This window comes from Rattus norvegicus, chromosome 9 (assembly GCF_021556685.1).
Source record: "Rattus norvegicus strain SHRSP/BbbUtx chromosome 9, alternate assembly SHRSP_T2T, whole genome shotgun sequence".
Taxonomy (NCBI): domain Eukaryota; kingdom Metazoa; phylum Chordata; class Mammalia; order Rodentia; family Muridae; genus Rattus; species Rattus norvegicus.
This window is the reverse complement of record NC_141542.1, coordinates 98,854,212-98,868,700: the sequence shown is the minus strand read 5'-3', so window position 1 is coordinate 98,868,700 and position 14,489 is coordinate 98,854,212. Positions and strand designations below refer to the sequence as shown.

Sequence of the window (14,489 nt, the reverse complement as noted above, 5' to 3'; positions counted from 1 at the left end):
GACCCTGACACACACACACTTGGCTAGTGGACACACAATATAAGCACAACAGTTACAGGTCACATGACTGAGAGGGAGGCTCTTCAGCCTGCAGACATACTCAGAATGCAGGCTGTGAGAGTATAGGCATGTCAGTTGGTATGTGGATGCATGCTTTGAAAGAGACGTCCATGGTCTTTGATCTTAGATACCTTTGATCTGTCATACCCTCTGTTGGACACAGGCAAGTAGGTGCCACCAAAGTGCCATGCCGTTTTACTCCTGGCTCCGTGAACCCTGTTAACTGGCTGTGAATCTTTCCTTCACTACCTATAGCACCAAAGTCTCATTCCCTCTTTCAATACCAGGTCAGCCCTGAAGTCCTCCCCTAATACCAACCTTTTAGCCATCAGCCATTCTGTTAATTGTTCTCATTCCATAGCTGCCCCGTTCTGCCAGATAATGTTGGGCATCTGTGTGCACCTCTGCTCCCTCCTATCAGGGACAGAAGCTCTCGGGGTGGTAGGGGACATCTCTGATACCTCTCACCCCTGGGGACCTGGATCAGTCCTAAATACATAGCTGCTGTGAAATAAATAGGGTCTTACAGTGCTTGCTTATGACTTCCAGAGGGGTCTGTCATAACAGACATCATCCGTCATAACTCAAGGCTGACAAGGCTGATTCAGGGAGCTAAGGCTTTGGACTCACTGTCCAGATAGCACGGTGAGAAGGACAACTGTTCCCTCTGAATGAAAGCAAGTGGGCGCATAATCAATCCTTCTTGCTCATTCTCCACAAATGGGTTTCTTTTTCCCTAAGACATCTCATTTATGTTCAGACTGACAAAGCGGGTGGTTATCACAGCTATAGTGAGGTATCAGAGAAATCAGAGAAACAGATTTCTGAAGTCAGGGCTTTAAGAGTCACTTCAGTCCACGACTGGAATTTTAGTTGTCAAAGAGAAATTCACAAAAGGAAGTCAAGACACTTGTATGATTTTGTGTCTGTATTGTTCAAGGGATCCCAATGCTTACTTCCAATGGTCCTCTCCTGTTGAGATACTAGACAATGACCTCTTAAGCCTGCATATTCTTGACTCGAACAACTAAACTCAATAGGAAAGGTCATGCACCCCATATTCACCCCGATAATGAACCGTTACTTCAAGGCCTTTTAGTACAGCAAAAACATATGTCACTCTCTTAACCTAGATGAAAGATGACAGAGGATAAATATACTGAAGAACTTTCGCCATAAATAGTTTACAAATCTTCAAGATTCACAGTTTCACAGGATACAGTTTTGCTGTCTTTATAAAGGAATTTGTCTTTGTTCAAAATGGTGCATTTTTTGAAATGGCAAATACATGAATCAAATCAACACGAGTTTATTGCTTAAAATTGCTTCATGTAATCAGATCCAAATCCTACTTGGCTGTTTATGGCTGCTTTTTAACAGGGAATTCTTAATTGCACTTATGAACACAGGCCAATCAATTTCTGACAGCCAAGGACTCGACTAGAATGAGTAGCTTCAACGTGGCAAAGCTGCCACCAGGCCACAGGCCACAAACCAGTCCAAGTGAGAAGTCCTCAGACTCTTCAAGGAAATCAGTGTTCTCTGCTGTGTTTCTATGGGAGGATCCATTATTGCCTTTGGGAAGACTAATGCTCTCATGATGGAAAGAAGAACAAAGAGTTAGGGGCAGAGGATGAGGGTTTCACAGGTCCAGTGCTCTCCCCTCCCCTCCCTTCTCCTCTCTTCTCTTCCTCCCTTCCCCTCTTCCCCCTCTCTCTAGACCCATTTGCAGGGCATTCAAGGATAACCAAGGCTTAGCCAACAGAAGAAGTGTCACATGCTGAAGAAAGGGCTCCCATCCCTATCTACTCAGGGTTATGAAAGTTACTCCATTTATAGAGCCCTCTGAAGGGCTCCTGTTTCACACAGCTTCTGTTCCCAATCTTGCCATCCTAGTTCCACAGATGGGCCAACTAAAAGACACTGACATGTTAGCAAGACCACTCAGGTCACTTGGCCAGTACAGAAGGAGCCAAGGTTTTCTGACCTCTTACAACCTACCCAACTGCCATCACTTCTGAACCACTGGACAAGTTAAACACCATGCCTTCTCACCATGTCTGACCTGCTTCTCTTCATGGCCATGTGGACTCACCGCTATGTGAACACAGAAGACCAGGGAAGTCCATTCTAAGCCTGCAACGCTCATGAGTCTTAGCTAATAGCAAACACACAGGCCTAAAATACCACCTCATGTTTTACTGAATTCCAATGCAAACCAGAGTAGGTTGGTTCTATAAGAAGAGCACAGTGATCAGCACCACAGCATCAACTCAGGCTTCACGTTCTGTGGATTTTTAAAAACCCTTCAGACTCAGTTTCAGGTAACAGTAAAGCTACCTCACTATCTGAATTGTTTGTTTCAGGATCCAAACACTATACCACTCTTGATCCTACTTATTTTTTTTAAGCAGTTTTCAAATGTAAACAAACCTCTGATATTCTGAGAGGAATTTTTAAGTCAGGTGTCAGTCTATCATTTACCTGCTACTTGCTGTATGTGCACCGTGGGTCAGCACGGTGCCAGGGACAAGGCGCTGCTCCACTCTGCCGTCCAGTTCCTTCCTTTGCATTGATTTTTAAGAACATTTCTGTGTTTCCCACCATCCATTACTGTTCTCTCTCTGAGAGTTCAGGGTCCTGCGGACATGTCTCAAAGCATCTCGACCTCTCATATAAGCTCACATTTCTTAGGTACAGAGCACAGGGCCTGGGCTGGCTTCATATGGGTGGAAGATGTCTCCATTTTCATAAAGGTAACATGCTAGTGGAGATTCTAGAGGACTGCCTGGGTCTGCAGGGATTCGTGGACATGCTCCATATAAGACACTTCATGAAGCAGGCCCTGGTTGGTTCTTGTGTGAGGAGAGCTGCTGACCAAGAGGGCTGCTGGCCTTCCACTGCTCTGGAAGGTAACAGTGTCACAGGGTCCTTACTCTCTTATTGATTGCAGCTGTTCTCAACATGAGGGTCATGAATCTCGTATCAGATATCCTGCATATCAGACATTTACATTACAATTCTTAACAGTAGCAAAAGTACAGTTATGAAGTAGTAACAAAGTCATCTTATGGCTGGGGGCCACCCCAACACGAGCAGCTGTGTTAAAGGGTCACAGCATCAGGAAAGTTGATGGAGAACCGGTGATTTATAGCTACATGTCTTTATAGTTACATAAGCTTCCCTTATGTCTCCTAGTTTATGAAATGGGATGGTAGGGCGGCTCCCCCACGAGACCGTTCAGAGGAAAGGATGGTACTTATATATCACTTAGCAGCATGTAATAGCCACCTGTTACTTCCCCAATGCCATCATGGATCATACTGAATGTCTGTGTTTGAAGAGAACTAAAGCCATAGATTTGCACAAAATGAAATCTCGAGATTAGTTAACTTTAAAAAATTGAAAAAAGTTAACCTATGTGCACCGATGTCTTGCCTGCATGCATGCTTGTGCAAGAGTGGCAGATCCTTGGAACTGCAGTTACAGACAATTGTAAGTTGCCATGTGGGTGTTGGGAATTGAATCTGGGTCCTCTGGACGAGCAGCCAGTACTCTAACTGCTGAAGCATCTGTTCATGCCCGATTAGTAACCTCTTAAGGAAGAGTCCAGTCAGCAGTGGTTTGTAGATGCATGGAGTTGTTAGCTACTAAAACCTTGCTTTCTAGGCAATGAATAGCAAAGGGTAGCTAACATACTTCACTGGGCAGTTTTTGGAACATGGAGGAGCCTTTGGGCTGTTGGGAAAGTCCAAGTGTCCAGTACAGACCTTTCTTCTATTTCGTTAAACCACACATTGGCCAATGACAGGCCTGGATGACATGGTCCTGCTCTGAAGGGCCTAGCAAGGAATATTAGTATTTATGGCACCCACCCTGTGTCCCTGTAAATGGAGGTCAGACCCCAATCTTACTCACAGAGACAGTAGGCATGCTTCAGAGGGCCCAGGAGCACTGCTCAGTTTAAGACTTAGCTCGATTACAGCACCAGAAGTGAGATCATACGATTTATTGATTTGTGGTTCTTGATGGAAAAATGTCAGTTTTCTACCCTTATGTATAATGCAGTAACCGGTATGTTTTATGGCTAAAGAAAGGGAAGCAATTTTCTCCAGATAAGAATTGCTGAAGAAGGCTGAGAGCTGACAGCCACTTCCCTACTGTTCACCACTCGTGTAAACAGGGGTGTTTAGTTTTCTGCACATGAGCCAAGCACTCACCCCATCCAAATTATACAACCGTGAAGTCATGGGATGGGATCATATCTTCTCCTTAAATTAGAGGGCTGGGCAGGAAAAAAAGGGGAGGGGTTAGAAACTAAACAAACCTCTAGCAGTCTGTGGCATATCTGTCGAGGAACGAAGGCAGCGGCATGGTCCCCATGCTCCCTTTCAAGAATGCTCCTTTATTAGAACTGCAAAGGCTCCTGAAGGTGCAGTTGCTCAATCATTTACTTAAAAGGACCAGAAAGGTCTGGAGGAAACTGCCCCCCCACCCTCTCCCCCAACTCCTAACCCCTCCCCTCCCCCACTCCCCTGCTCCAACAGTTTAGAAAGAGGATCTTTGAAGAGGAATGGGTGCCTAGGTACAACTTTACTTTTGGGGTTCCTTAATTACCATATGATCTTTCTTTGTCAGAATGGCCTGGGGTCCACCTAAAACCATGTGACTTTCACATGCACGTTTCGTGAGGGCTTGAAAGAAGGGTAGCAGACAGTCCAACGCTGACATTTCCATCATGCCAAACCACCAATCAAGCCAACCGTAAACCTTGACTGACTGACACCTGGGATCTCAGTGTGAACAGCTCTGAGATGGAGAACAGCGTGGCTCTGCTGTTATACGGTTCTCTTCCCATCAGATGGCTGAGGTGGTGGCCATTAGACACAGGGGATTGGGATCAGCAGGCAAGGAAGGCAAGGAAGCTACTGAGTAAATTAAACTGTCAGGCGCATGATGATATATATATATATATATATATATATATATATGAATGTATGTATGTATGTCAGCATATAGTTTAACTCTGCTGCATGCCCACCTAAGTGTTAACATCCTTCTTTAGGGAGTATATGACTTGATCGATTTTTATGACCTGAGTGTGTGGAACTACACACAGATGTAGAAATACAAATGTCCAGAACTCAGGTACTCCCATCCCTTCCTCTCAGAAGGGTATGTGTCCTCCTTTCTTGTCTTATCAAGTTTAAAATATTCTAATCTTGTCATCCTTGGGTCCTTACAGCCATGTCCTTTCCTTTGAAGCCTCTGGGTTGCCTGGGAGTCTTCACCTCCCACTTTTCCTCGGGCTTACCCTCCCTTCTCCCCGGCCTCTTATTTCTGAGCTAATTTCTAACACACAGGTCTATTTTCACCCACACCATCCACAAAGGAATCCATAAAAGCCAATCTGAGGGCCTTCATTTTTAACTTTACATTTGTGAAAGTCTTCCACATTGTTCTGTGTCTCAGACCTACATCTTTTTACAGGTGAAGAATTGAGACAGTAGAATTTTAGGTAATTTACCAAAGATACAGGACTCAAGACCCCTTTCCTCTTGGTACCACAGGCATGGCTGTGCCAGTTAACACCAAAATCTAAATCGGAGGATGTCATTGTCTTATTGGTGACCAAGGTACTGGATCTATTTGAAAGCACTGGGAACCATCTGCCGTTTGCCCCCTTAAAACTTCCCACAATGCCAGATCTTATTTAGGACTCCTGAATGTGCCGCCTGAAGTTAATATCCCGTTTGAGAAAGACTGAGGCACGGCTATACCCAGCCAGCATTGGTAGCTCACTGCGGTTTCTGAGAGCACGGAGGACGTCTAACTTCCTACAGAAACATGGAGGAACAAGAGGGAAGCAGCAGACTAAAAGCTGAACAACGGAGTTCCGCTCTCACAAGGACTCACTACAATGAGAGATTTATTATAAAGAAATGGTTAAAAGATTTTCATGTAGAATGTACAAGGTAAAAATGTTTAGAAACTCTGTCTTAAATCTCTTCAAGTTTTGATCCCCTTAGTGGTTTACTGTGAAGGGTTTCAGCAAATCAGAATGGTTTGTAAAGTTTCTACAGACAGTTGAGGCTTTAGGAGCTTCTGATGTTTCCTCAACCTAACAATGCTTTTTGTTACCACTCTGGAGGGGCCTCGGTTTACCCAATCACGTAAGCTGAAGCTGGAGGTTCAAAGACACTGCTTGCCTCCAGGAAGCCCTTTTCTTCTCTGGTTCTTTTGGACTTTTTGTTTCATTTCTGGAAATCATTTAGGGACATCCATTGGACAGATACATACAATCTCCCAGAAAACTAGCCATGGGCTCCCCAAGGACAGAAGCCTGTTGTGTCCCTCACTCCCAGTGAATAGTACACAGGAGGCTACGAGACAGAGAAATGGGTACACATCTTCGGACATGTATGTGAGGCCATAAGTAACAATGGAAGATAGAAAGTTGAAGGTAAAATACAGAAGTCAACTTTGCGCCTTGGGTCTATGAGGGGTAAAGCATAAGGAACACACGCAGTCCATGGCAGAAGGATGAAAGCCCTTTAGCACACTGAATGAAGTCCACTCCTCTCAGATGCTCTGGGGTTGGGGTTGGCTGCAGCCCTGGCCTCTCCTGATGTTCAGAATTGTCCATAGCAGACAAAAGGGAGCACAGGAGTTTGGCTACTCTCCACTGCGAGCTAGGCTGCATTTGCTCACGTCCAAGAGGCCTCCAAGAGTTCCTTGCTGCCTGATCCAGACTTCTCAGGTATCAGAGGTCTCCATTTATCCTGACATTTGCCTGGAAGGGACAGGGACGTGCAACTGTCCGTTTAGAGCCGGTTTTCTTGGAAGTAGGTCTTCTGTGTGATGAGTAGGGGCAGGCAGTGAAGTTGTACTGGTTTCAGAGCCTACAGGTGGGTGTCTCATTCTCACTTCTTGCTCCTTGATCTTAAGGTTGTATGGGACAGAGGAAGTTTTAGTTTCCCTATTTAGCAAAGGGGAGGGGGGACAGTTGGGAGGTGTCATCTAGATAAACAGAGGTGTACAGTGAACAGAAATAACAGTCTAATAGCATTGGTCCGTCCGAGACGCAGTAAAGCTGGGCTCCGCTGCTGTTCACCACCCGCCATGCCCTTCTTCTTCACAGCATGGTGGTGGTCTTAGCAGCCCTGACCCATGCTAGGCACAGTGATTTCCAGCAAACAATCAGTTAGCCCATGAGGCAGACTCAGGCTGAGAACCTAGCCATTCAACAGCATGTGTAATACAAGCGTTCTGAACAAAGCTAGATGGCCTTAGGCACGGCATGGACGCGCTGTGGCTCTCCCAGGACCTTAGACAAGTCACTCCTCTCTGGACCTCAGACTCTTCACGTGTAGCTTAGAGGGTTAGCCTGGCCTCATCCACCATACTTCCACGATGAGGCTCATGGCCCATCACTGGTTCCCAGTGAGTCTTCAAGGCTGGCAGGCTCCCCTGGATAGCACAAACTTGCCCTGTCTGCTACCTGCAGCCAGGGCAGACTCTCTGAAGAGTGGTGCTTGGTTCTGACTTTTGTTAGCTGGACACAAAACCACTATGTTGTGCTCTTTGGCAGCGTCCCCCAACTCATTTGGTTTCGTTCAGTGCCCTGCTCCAACACTCTATAAACATTACAATTACTTTACATTTTTTATTGGAATATTTGTATAACAATGCCAAAGGTAATAAGAAATTCAATTCTTGTGATTTTAATACCTTATATTATTAAGATAATTTGTCAATACTAAGAAATAACCATCAAAATATTACCGAGAACTCAACTCCAGACTTCATTTGGATTCTGCCAATTTTCCTAAGGTTTTGTTCCATGGACCAATCCAAGGCATTACAGTCCACTGAGTTTCTTGGTCTGTGGGAGTTTCTTAGTCATCCCTCTTTTTTCCTATGACTTTGACTGCTTGGCTAGACACCCAATAGAAATTCCTCAGTTAGGTTTGCTTGATGGTTGGCCTCTCAATTAGACCGAAGTTCCAAGTTTTGACAAAGAAAAAAACCCCACAGAAATAAAGTGTACTCTTTGTACACATCAAGGACACAAGTCGCTGACGGGATGCATCACTGGTGGGTTAACTGGAAGGACTGTTTTGACAAGTACAATTCTCCACTGTATATTTTGTTAAGATTTGCTTTTTATCTTTTCTATTTGTGTGCATCTGTCTGTATGTATCTGCACTTATGTGCAGATGTCTGTAGAGGTCAGAAGAGGGTGCTAGACATGCTGAAGCAGGGGTCACATGGGGTTCTGCAGTGCCCACATGGGTGCCAGGGACTGAATTCTGGTCCTTTGCAAGCAGCAAACACTGACCCGTATCTCCAACCTCACTGTACAAACTTCGTTTGAGTTCCAGGAGGATGTAGCTTTGATCTTTGCCTCTACAAGTGCCCTGGATAAGCTGGAAGAAGGGAAAGTGGGCATTTCACAGGAGACTTGTCATCTAGATACTCATGTGTGGTAATGAGCGACAAGTGCTGGAGTCTCCACTGGACTCCATCTCTGATGTCCCGGTGTGGTGACTCCTTACTGCTCTCTACATATGACTCACCAGGAAACTTGGTTAAGGAACGGATTTAAGTTTGGTGGGGTTGCCAGTAAGCCCACACACTCATTTTACTGTGCTCCCGTATGACTATGAACGGGACATACCCTAGCCATTGAGAACAAACATCTTCCGCTGAAAATATCCAGTCCGTTTTTCAGTCCTTGCATTTGCCAGCAGGTGGAAGCAGAGGCCTACAGCACAGCGTCTGCAGATGAAAACTAGGACACATTCCAGTCAGCAAAGCATTCTGCATCGTAAGCAGAATAAGGGTCATTTTGAAACAGATGGGCTCTACAGAAGATGCTGCACCGAATATTAGGGAGTTGTTTACTGTCTAGATGGTCTGTAGGTTACTTGGCAGCATCTAGCAGTTTCTGTGCCATATCACAGTTCTTCCCCCAAGAAAGACTAACAAGGCACTGGGAGAGAGGACATAGATATGGGGATTTCTCATCAGTTCCAAAGTCAGAATTCATTTCTGCTCATGTGCAGATGCCTTATGCTGACTTCTCCAGTCTGTAGCCCCCCGTAAAACCCTAACTCCAAGTCAGAAAGATGAACCCATGCAATCTGTGGTGACTGTCAAGTCTTAATGCTGCAAGGACAATAACAAGGACTGAAGCCTCATTGCAGTGGTTACTGCTAACTGGCTCACATGTCCGCTCCAACCCGTATCAGTTACTGTTCTCACCGCTGTAACAGCATCACCAACAGAAACGATTTAGGGAGGAAGGATTCGTTTTGCTCATGGCTACAGAGTTCAGTGCAGGGCTGCTTGGCACCACATGCTTGGGTAGAGCATGGTAGCAACATGAGTATGAGGCAGAGGACCTGTCCTCTTGCTGGACAGGAAGGAGAATAGAGCAAAACAGGAAGGGGCCAGGTCAGGACATAATTATCAAAGACACAACCCAGTGACCTACTTCCTTCAACCAATCTGCACCTCATACTTTTCCATACCTTGTAACACCACAATCATATTATAAATTCTGCAGTCATAGTTTAGATCCATCAAGGGAATAAAGTACTCTGGCAGCGCGCGCGCGCACGCACATACACACACACACACACACACACACACACACACACACACACACACACGTGTTATACTAATCTGAGCATTTCTTTTGTTAAGACCGAATGTTATTTCTATGTGTCCGAGGCTTTGTGAGTGTTTGGGTGCCACTTGCATGCAGGAGCATTAAATTACACATGGTTGTGGATCACCCAGTGAGTGCTGGGAACTGAACCTGGGTCCTTTGCAGGAGCAGTGAGCATTCCTAAGGACTGAGCCATCCCTCCAGCCCCAGATCTGGAATTTCTTAATTTAAATATGTTTACACTCAAGATCTCTGCTTACCTTTTCCTAGCCCTCCTACCTGATCTGGGAAGAATGTCAGACAGAAGGAAAGGAGAGACCAGGAAAAGCCTGGGTCACTCAGCCCTCACTGTGACAATGCCTGACATAGTAGTTCAGGGAACAGAGAGTTGCATTAGGATAGTCTGAATGTGGTCTGACTTGGGTTTGTTTTGTTTGTTTGTTTTCTTGCAAAGCACTGGGCTGACAAGACCTTAAGAACAGAGTATTCCATGAGTTTTAGAAATCTGCAAGGCCCCTTTCACACAATGGTTTTTGCCAGGAGAATTCATGGGCTTAGCCTGTGATCTCAAGTAGCTGCTGCTGTCCTGCCTGTTGGTGCCAGTTGAAGGGACCTGCCATGGACCGGATGCTTGTCCCTTCTCCTAGTCCAAATGATGAAGCCCTAACCTTTACTGTAGTGTATCTTCAGGTGAAGGCTTTTGTGGGGTATTAGATGAAGCCTCTACAATGGGGCTGGTGACCCTGTAAGGGGATGAGGAGGCCAGAGCTTATTGTCTGCCATAGGCACAATGGGGAGGTTATCATCTTAGGTAAGGGACCACCCTAGAGCTCAATCATGCTAGCTCTTGGAACTCAAACAGGGGAAGCCAGGAAGCCACGGATTTTGGAAATACAGTTCATTGTGTTATCTCATGAATTTGCCTGGGCCCTAGAGTTCTTGACACATTTAGGAGCAAGAAACAGACTGACAGATGACATGTCATACATACATATACATATGTATACATATACACATATACATACACACTCTTAAAGGCCTTAGATAGTCACGCTATACACTTTTCAAAGACCACAAGCCTGGGCAGTGTATAACTACACGCCCAGAGGTATTGAGATCAATGTATAATTATGGAGATAACCCCTGACCTGGGAAATTGTTTCTGACAGTCTCACTGGACCAGAGAAGCAAGGCTGTAGTTCAAATCCATCATTAAAGCTAAAAGCCCTCTGGGCATCCATCTCTTTCAGGTGCAACCCTGGCCATGTCAGTCAATCCCAGGCCTGGGCCAACGGCTCTAAGGAAGGACAGCCCAGGGTAGATCCAAGACAGAAAACAGCTTTCATCTTACAGACTCATTCTTTGCCAGGCCAAAGCAGCAAAGAAAGAAAAGCAAAGACGACAGGAGGTCAGGAAGCTGAAACCCAGCCAGAGGAGGCACTCTGGAGGAAGGGTGACGTTTACAACTCTGGAGTGGCAAGACCTGGCAGATAACTTGGAAGGTGAGGACAGTCCAACCCTGTTTCCTACCCAAATGGATAAGCTGTGAGCTATGTAGCCTGAGAGGCCCTCTGGAGAAACACACGAACGAACAGAAGCCTTGTCCTTGGTCTCTAGAGCCCTGGCACTCTATGTGGGTCAGTCAGCCCAGACGGTGATGGCCGAAGCCAGTTCTAGGATGTGATAAACTATCCTAGAAGAAGCATATGTTTCTGAGTGTGATGGCATTGAATCTAACCCTGAGTCTAATTCCCACTTTCTGTGTGGTCTTCTAGGTCTGATAAACTCATTCCTACCCAGAATTCTGACCTTGTGAGCAATAAGACTTGTGCATCTGTGTGCATCTCTATGCATGCATGTTCTTGCATGCACTTGTGTTTGCATGCAGGTGTTCTACATGCGTGTCTTCACTAACTTACATAAGAAGAGGCTGCCCTGAGACTAAAGGCACCTTCAACAAACAAATCCTCCCAGGGGTGTCTCAGGGACATTTAAATGCTCTTAAAATAGCCTGCTTCTAATAGCCTCAGACTGGTGAGAATTAATCTCAGAAGTGATTCTGAGGTGTTCTGTATGATTGGGATAGCAAACAATGCAAGGGAGTTACTCCTAAACACCTACTCATCATGATTAGAAAAGTACAGAGTACATTATGAACAGAAAGGGAAGACACAGAACTTAAGATGCTGAACCAGACTCATCCTGGACAGCTGAAAGGGTAGAAGAAGAGAAGAAAAATTACCTCTAAGCAGTTTTGGAAACACATGTGGTTTGCCCTATAAAAGGCCAGGACTGGGAGGCCTCTCTACTGTTTCAAGAAAAAAAAGAAAGATTTGATAACATTTGATGGCACATGCTTAACCTCAGGAGAAACAGAGGTTAAAGGTCAGCCTTGGCTACACAGAAAGCCCCAGGCCACCCTGGTTTACATTATGATTCTATCTAAAAGTAAAGATAGAACACTGGAGAGTGTGGAAAGGAGATTCTGTGAGTGGGATCTAGGACATCATCAACATTACAGAATTTCAGGACAGGAAAGAGGACATGGTTTTCCTAAGAGCTGAGAGTTTGGCCCTGCCCTAATCCCCTCGGCAATCTGTTCCGGCTGCATGGCTGTCTTGTTTTGTTCTTCGAGTCATTTCATCCAGCAGAATCCAAATGTCACCTCCAAACCTGAAGTAATAAGCACTGGAACTTGCTCTGTGGCTTCTTAGCTGTGGTGCGGACCCACACGGTGAGTGTGGAGAGACAGCTGAGTTTGAGCGAGGGCTTTCCTTTGCTCTCAGACAAGTTCTTGGTACTGGTCCTCGACTTTCTTATTTGTACAATGGAGAAATCTAGGAAACGCACAAGTGCATTCTAAAGACCCAGTGAATTAAAGGAGTCTAGCACCCAACCTGAAGGAAACTCGTGAGTGAGTCTGTTTCTCTGGTAACTCCCTTCCATTTGTTTTCTCTCTCCCTCCCTCCTTCCCCCTCTAGGTCTCTTTTTTTTCTGTCTCTTTGTTTCTTTGTTTGTCTCTGTCTCTGTCTCTGTCTCTCTCACACACACATACACATACACACACATGCACCTCCACCATTCATCCAGTCATACAAGCCAACGTCTGCCACACCCTTGATACACCCTCTACCTCAGCATCCTCCCATCCTACCCCTGTGACTTTCACACACATGGTCTCACAGTCCTCATACAGCCTCAGGTCTCAGCCCACTGTTCTGCTGCTTTCAAACCATGAGCATAAGGCTCCCTTGCCCGAAACTTTCCCCACTCGGACCGGTGGAGTGCTAGGAGGGAGCCTGGAGAAGAGAGAGGCAATCGGTACAGAGAAAGTTTGGGTTAAAGAAAGAAAACAAGGAGGCCAGGCAAGGTGGTGATACCTTTCATACCTGCGCTTGGGAGGGATCTAGGGCAGCCTGGACTACAACTTTGTGACCAAGTTCTAGGACATAGCGAGGCCTTTCTTCAAGAAAGAAAGCACAAGAAAACAAGAACAAAATTGATTTTTTTTTTCTGTAAATGCACCATTTCCCAGCATTTCTTGGATCTGAAGACAGCCGGGTAAGGGCATCTGACTTGGCTGAAGGCCCACACCTGTTTTCAAGATAGCTCTCTTAGGGCACAAAGACTAAGGGCAGTAAAGCCCCAGTGAGGAGCTCTGCCAACATGACTGATGTAAATGGAATGTGAGCCTATGAGTCATTTGTAGCTTTAAATACTATAGAGGAAAGAATTTGTAAAACATGCCCAAACAGCCTGGCTTTGATGTGGTGAACTCTTTTAAAACCACATTGTTCAAATTGATGCTAAAATGCGAAGTCCTCATGCTTACAATGGTGTTATTGCAGGAGCACAGAAAAAAAAAATGTTAACTTTAAAGGCAAGACATAAACTTCAGAACAATGGGGTGGTTCCCAGCACTAATTCACGAGCTGCTAAACCTCAAGAGGCTAGCAATGGATGTCTTGGCCTGATTGGGGAGCAGCTCTTTATATATATTTGATCTTGTTAATTATGCTGTAGGGCTAGGGCAATGTCTCAAGGGTCACCATTGCTCCTGGGGCAGGCTACAAATTACACATAATGCACTGCTCTGTAACTGACATGCTGTGAGCCCGGCTAGCCTTTCCAACACAAAACACCTACACCCCAGTCGTTTTATTATAAAAGACAGAAGGGGACTCTTTGGGATTATAAACATCTGAAAACAACATTGTCATGAATTCCAGTCGGTTATTTTGGACACACAGGGGATGCGTACAGCTGAAGAACAGAGCAAGCACACTTCCATTCTTGTTTACAGAGGAGGAGGCTGAGGCAATCACAAAGCCAAGATCACACCGAGTACAAGAGAAAATGAACAGAATCAGCTGCAGGCAGAGTCCAGACCCCAGGGATGTAAGGCCCAGTGACAGTCCTTGACCCCTGTAGCTCGGCTACCTCATCCCGAATGCAAAGGGCACAACTTTAGAGCCTCAGAGAGCCAGGAGGCAGACTTGCCACAGCCTGATGGTTCCAGGACCCCATGCCTTGTACCAAGCACCAGGCCTCCCGCTGTGACCTTGTTTGAGGTCTTAGAAGAAGAGGTGGATCTTCCAGAGGACAGGTGGGGCACACTAAAATGAAGCCTCGGAGTGAGACAGAGCAGAACAGCAGAATCATGGTTGAGGAGTAGCAACACCTTCATGCCCCGGGGCCCAGGGGCCTACATGCTAGATGCTTGTGATGGGCCCGACTTTGTCCTTTTGCCCGC

General features: G+C 45.7%; 1 protein-coding gene across 2 annotated transcripts in view; it reads right to left on the bottom strand.

The window, feature by feature from the left end:
* Rhbdd1 (rhomboid domain containing 1) overlaps window positions 1–14,489 on the bottom strand; it is a 118,422-nt gene that overhangs the window by 3,096 nt on the left and 100,837 nt on the right. The gene's annotated exons all lie outside the window — the stretch shown is intronic.